A 6,606-nucleotide genomic window follows, 5' to 3' on the forward strand; every position below is an offset into this window, starting at 1 on the left:
CAAGGGGGTGAGTACTTTTGCACACTAGATTTTTCTGTATATGAATTTCACACTTCCATATACATTTCTAGAATTTTCTTTTCCCTTTGATTACTATGTCTGTATCTCAGATAAAACATCCAAATAATTGTATTTCTAAATTACTTTCTATTACAACAAAATATGCAAAAGGCCAAAGGGTGCGCACACTGCTGAGCATGATTGTATTCCCTTTTTCTGATATATCTATCTTCTAAAAGACTTTTATCAGCTGAAGCAACAAAACAACTAAAGATCAATAGAGATTCGCAAATGTGGAGGTGAGCGGAGCCCCAGTCTCACAATGGGAGGCCCCAAGGCTTTAGCACAAGTCTTGTTACTCTCAACTATCGGTAAGTTTCCTCTCTTAATACACAACCACAAAGCTCAGAAGAGCACTGTTCACTTTTTTACAACTGTTTATATCAGGTACTGTAGCATATAGTAACTGATAGACTAGATAGTTTATTCCTCTGAATCTGTAATAAAGTATCTTGTATATCAATAGAAAACGTCTGTCTGAGTCCAGTGCATATAGCAAATAATCCATATTTTGAAAGCCATAGTTTTTAATATCTACCCAATTTCAAAATGGATATTTTTCTTTCATTCCTTCAGTATGTACATCAACACTGATCGCTGCCACTGTAAGTCTATCTGCTTTTTTGTCACACTATATGTATAATGCTTAATCTTGTATGTGTCTTGTCCGCTCAAAATACTGATTAATTAATCCACATGGCTATATCTTTACATTTCAGAGCAACACAACAAGAAGTAAGGAAAACCTTAATCTTACCAAAAATATCATCACTTTCATAAGAACTAGTAACAATGAAATAAACTGAACAATGAAAAATAATTAAATTATGGAGTAATGAATTAAAGTGGTCACTCTCTGTAAATTTTCAACTTTGTTATTTTTAGGTCCAGGCTCACCGACCTATGAAAACAGGTCAGTATGCAGATTAATACAATAATCAAGCCCACATTTACACACTTATTCAGCAGGAATTCAACAGTTTATTTTAATGCTCAAAACAAAAATTAACACTTGTTCCATTTTAATTTCTTCTAAAAGAACAACAAACAATGCCACCGCTCCAAACACAACGTACCAGGGAACTTGCCGTTCAGCAAACCTGAAAGATGTCACTTCCACTGTAAGTTTTTCAGAATTCACTCAGTAACAGAAATGGTGGAATTTAAAAGCCTGGTGAACCTAATAACCTGTATGATTTTTGAAAGCCAGAAGCAAGATCAGTGTTAAATGTATTAAATGACACCCTCTTGTGTTCAGCTACCAAATTAACCCATACCTACTTTCAATTTCTCTCCAGATATCAGACGCTGTGGACACCCTGACTGGTAAACTATCTTGTGACAGGGGCAATGGCACAAGCTTGCCGCAAGACAAGTCCAGGATGTTGGAACAAAACCTCAGAAGGATTGTGGAGTCCACTTTAAATGTCTTCTTTAATTTGGTACAAAAGTTCTCAATATTTTCAAAGCATTTCCATTAAGTAAAATTCCTGTAATCCTTTAGGAATGCAATTACCTTACATTAAGTGTGAGAAATCAGCAGAAATCATACAATAACTGTTAAGTGTTCCTACAGCATCATAAATATACTGTCATGGCCACAAATTGATAACATATGATAAATACTTAACTGTTTTCATGAAACCACCAACATTTTGGGGCCTTTGGTGGTTTGGGGCTGTGGGAGATGTACCTAATATGCCTTGTTGGTAATCCATATTTAAGCATTACATCTATCTGATGTTCTCACATATTAATCAACAGAAAATGGTTGATGGCAACTTTGTTTTGGGCACCAACAGGGCACCAATCAATCTGAATCCAATGTTCTGGATATCTTTGGAGTCTTGGACAGCCTCAGTCTGGGTAACCACAGCGATCCACAGTTCATCAGATTGTGGTTCTCGATTAAGATGGCTCCTCTTCTACCCTATGTTGACAAAAACCTCCTCAGCCAGCTCAGCAGCCAGAACTTCAGCTGCAGTTCCTTCCAGGAATTGTAAGTGAATTCATTGTGTTTTACTAACCACAGCAATAAGACAGATCAAGTCGAAGTGCATATTATTACAGTAAAATCACAATGTTGCTTTGCAATAAATCGTATCAGAAATCAGAATCAGAAATCAGAAATACTTTATTGATCCCCGAGGGGAAATTGGGTTTCGTTGCAGTTGCTCACAGAAATATATATAGGCATAGAGAAATTATAAGAAAAATAGAAATAAGAAAATAAATATAAAAATATGTAGAATATGTGCATTATACTACAATAAAATAAAAATATGTAAAGTACCGTATGTGCATTATAAAAATATGTACAAATAAAAATATGTAAAGTATGTGCATTATACTACAATATATAACAACAATAATATAGAAATAAGAAAAATAAGAAATTTGTGGGTGGGTGTGGGGGAGGAGGAGTAGGAGGAAATCCCTGACCTGGGCCTTTCACTCCTGCTTTTTTCCTTCCCCTTTGTTTTAAATTATTGCACAAAATTATTACCGGAATCAGTATTGCACAGTTTAAAATATAAGTTATAAATTATGGGGTTATTAAGATGCTGACAGGGGTGAAATAAATCCAAGTTCCAGTCTATTGACTCAGAGTGTCTGACACTCTGAGGGAGGAGTTGAAAAGTTTGATGGCCACAGGCAGGAATGACTTCCTGTGGCGCTCTGTGGTGCATCTTGGTGGAATGAGTCTTGCACTGAATGTACTCCTGTGCTTGACCAGCACGTCATGGAGTGGGTGGGAGACATTGTCCAAGACACATAACTTGGACAGCATCCTCCTCTCTGACACTGCCGCCAGAGAGTCCAGCTCCACCCCCACAATGTCACTGGCCTTGCGGATCAATTTGTTGAGTCTGTTGGCGTCCGCTACCCCTCAACCTGCTGCCCTAGCACACAACAGTAAACAGGAGAGCACTGGCCACCACAGACTCATAAAACATCCTTAGCATTGTCCGGCAGATGTTGAAGGACCTCAGCCTCCTCAGAAAGTAGAGAGTACTTGTAGTCCTCCACAATGTCCACACTGACCCCCTGGATGGAAACAGGGTTCACCGGTACCTTGGCCCTCCTCAGATCCACAACCAGCTCCTTTGTCTTTGCCACGTTGAGCTGCATATGGTTCTGCTCACACCATGTGACAAAGTTTCCCACCACAGCCCTATACTCAGCCTCCTCACCCTTGCTGATACATCCAACTATAGCAGAGTCATCAGAGAACTTCTGAAGATGGCAGGACTCTGTGTGGTAGTTGAAGTCCGTGGTGTAGATGGTGAAGAGGAAGGGAGACAGGACTCCCCTGCGGGGCCCCAGTGTTGCTGACCACTCTGTCCGACACACAGTGTTGCAAGCGCACATACTGTGGTCTACCAGTCAGGTAGTTGACAATCCAGGACACGTTGTTGTATCGTTCTTGATATAGCTAAAAAATAGATATCAACTAGATAAATAAATGTACATTCATGGTAAATGGTAAACATGCACTATAGCTAACTCATCGGGCCATATTTTCATGAATCAAGGTGCAAGTGTAGGTGCTGGCACAAGTTCACGCAGTCTAGCTCACTTGGGCATGACCAACACATTTTGGGTAATTTCGTGAACAGCGGCACTGGCGCAGTAGTGGCGCACCAATGGGGCAGTTGTAAAAGGGGTTGGATTAGGAGGAATACATTATCAGTAGGTGATGGGGCTGGTGTCAATCATGGCCAATCAAATCAGCTCCTCTTATTCCCTTTAAAATCAGTGCACTACCCACCATGGTGCACTGACAGTTTCGTAATGGAGAGGAGAGTTCAGACTGGCAAACCGATGTTCTTGTCCGGGACGTGCAGAATCACAAGGCGAATATACAGCACTTCAAATATGCTGCCAAGGGCAGATGATATGCCTTTTTAAGTTGAATTCACATTGCTGGAGATATTGAAATCCTTGTCACTAAGTTTTCCGTGTAATCATACACACCAATAGTTTTATGTTGAAAATAATGATTCACACAATAACCACATGTGCAGTTACATGTGCGCACAATAATGCAACTACTGCTAATATTGTAAGGCAATAGTCAGATTAAGCCATTTACATGATTGTATAAAATGACAACTCCCATAATAATCCCATTTAGTGAGAGTTTAGTGCCTATTTCGATTATCCAGACAGAATTGTGGAAATTGTATTTTGTAATTGTATTTATTTTTTTTTTAGCTAAAAAACACTTTGTTTACTGTCCTGCCACGATCAATTACAGCCATGATTCTGCAATACCATATTAAGTTGTTTGTTTACAATTGTTGCACCTTCGGCAACCTGGTGTTTTTTGGATGAGGATATGTAGTGAGCATTGGTGGGAACAGACGGTCCTGAGGGAGTTCAGTGATGTACAGTGGAAAGAAAACTTTAGCATGGAGCTGTGTGAAATACTGAGTCCAATGACAGTCCAATGACAGTGACATCACCAGGATGTCGCTGTCCTTGCTCCTGCACCCCTGATGATGACAGTGGCAATTGCACTGTATGAACTGGGAAGCTGAGAGGAATATTGAGTTATAGAAAACCAGTTTGGTGTGCACAAAGGCAAGATAAAGAAGTTGTCACATACTCACATACCTATTCTGCCACCATCAGATTTTGATTGTGGGGATAGTTTATAAGAATAGTTACTTTATTGTATTGCAATGTACATGTTTTTTTTGTTGTTACTTTTTAGTTACTGTAAATCTATGTTTTTCAATTTGTGGTTCTGCCTGAAAGAATAATGAAACTATATTTTCAAGGATAAAAGGCATGAGTGATGAGCTGGTGACTGCAGTCAGAGTGGACAGAAGATTAATCTACACAGACTTCATTAAAGTCTACCTCTTCAGGAAGAATTCACCAGGTAAAAAGATAAAACAAACAATGGGTTTAATCTGACAATGAAATTTGTTCATATGTTATTTAAAAGGAAGGACATGGTAAGTGAAGTAAAAAAGATGCATTAAAAAACAAAAAATCTTTTAATTCAATAAAAAGCTTTTGAGTATACATGTCAGTCAGTCGTGAATAAAAAATTTCAGAAGGAGGGGAGCACACACCAAACAGAATTCACAGTCATTGTTGGCATGAATAGCAGAAACCTTAAATATTTAAATATTGCAATAGTAGCGAACATGATTATCTAAATCCTGTCATTGTTTCACATTTGAAACATTATAAAGACCCTGGATGCACGGCAAATGTGGAAGGAAGTGAAGAATGGCTGCTGACAAACTTTGGAGAATTTTCAAGCTTTGCAAGTGTTGAAGATCTGAAGAAAATAAACAACAATTTCTCTGCAGTGAGTAACGAACACAATCACAATTTATATTAAATGCAGCCATAAAAATGATAATTGGTGTATCAAATTCATGAATGGTAAATTAAAATTAAGTATTTCCATGTTACTTCAGACAGAAGTTGTGGAACACCTCTCACCAAATCAGAAAGCTGAGCTGATCCTGGATCCAGACAGTAGCGCTTTGGACAATGAGACCATTGTGAGGGATGTGTTCAGCAGCTTGACAGACTCCCCTGATGAAGAGCAGCTCGATCAGTTTTTCGAGACTTTTGCAGGGCTCGCTATGCAGGTGAATGCTTAACTGTGGGATTGCTTGTCATGTTTTCCCATCAACTGGGTTGATATAAAGGCCATGCAAAACATCTTGGACCGACCTGTAATGATGAATTTCCAATATTCTCCTGGAATGACTTGATCCCTGGGATGTCTTGATTCCTACTGCTGATGCTCTGAAGTACAAAGATGTGCCACCAAGCTTAAACTCATTTCTGCCATGATTACCATAAAGGCAGCATGCCCCTCTGAAGTAAACCACAAATCATTTCCTTTACAGAGAAACATCACCGTCATCCAAAATCCAGCCGTAAGCGACACCATCCTGAACCTGACCTTGACAGCTCTTGCTCCTGAATTCCACGACTTTGAGCCAAGAGACTTCCAGCGGTGGTTCCAGGTCAATCTGGTTGTTGTGATGGCCAGCATCCATCCTGGCAGTTTGGTTGTGATCCCCAGTAACATCAGCTGTAGATCCTACAATGCCATGTAAGAGATGATCATTTTGAAGGCCACAGACGCACATGGCGAGGCTGCATAACAGAACTGCGACTCCAGACAGACCGCAATAACATGTGTTTTCTTCCCTCAGACTCACTGGTCTTCAGCAAAGTTTGGGATCCCTGCCACTGCATCTCTCACAGGGTGTGAGATCAAGCATCGAGTCACTAATGGAGACATTCAGACGTACGTGGCAAACTGCACTTTTGACACAATTGTTCTGGAAAGCCAATATCCACTACTCTAAAAATAGCTCTATTAATGCCATGTTTCCGATTGAATTTTCTCTCAAACAGGCTGCCCAAGGCCAAGACCTTTCTTGGTAAGTTGACTGTTATGGGTGTTTTTTGTTGGATGGTGCACTATCGATCACAATGCAGAAGACACAAGTTAGGCATGGCAAAGTTGTTAAGGGGGCTGCAATAAGTTTGCGTAACCTTGTC

General features: G+C 39.6%; 2 long non-coding RNA genes across 2 annotated transcripts; both read left to right on the top strand.

Annotated features, from left to right (window-relative positions):
* The first annotated feature begins 1,094 nt into the window (after nt 1-1,094).
* LOC139915504 (uncharacterized) lies at nt 1,095-2,010 on the top strand. Its single transcript, XR_011784811.1, has 3 exons — nt 1,095-1,181; nt 1,359-1,502; nt 1,863-2,010. It is a non-coding gene; the product is annotated as an uncharacterized LOC139915504 (long non-coding RNA).
* Nucleotides 2,011-4,860: 2,850 nt separating this feature from the next.
* Nucleotides 4,861-5,529, top strand: LOC144542531 (uncharacterized). Its single transcript, XR_013507276.1, has 3 exons — nt 4,861-4,951; nt 5,271-5,389; nt 5,502-5,529. It is a non-coding gene; the product is annotated as an uncharacterized LOC144542531 (long non-coding RNA).
* The last annotated feature ends 1,077 nt before the right edge of the window (nt 5,530-6,606 follow it).

Source organism: Centroberyx gerrardi, chromosome 17, assembly GCF_048128805.1.
Source record: "Centroberyx gerrardi isolate f3 chromosome 17, fCenGer3.hap1.cur.20231027, whole genome shotgun sequence".
NCBI classification, from domain to species: Eukaryota; Metazoa; Chordata; class Actinopteri; order Beryciformes; family Berycidae; genus Centroberyx; species Centroberyx gerrardi.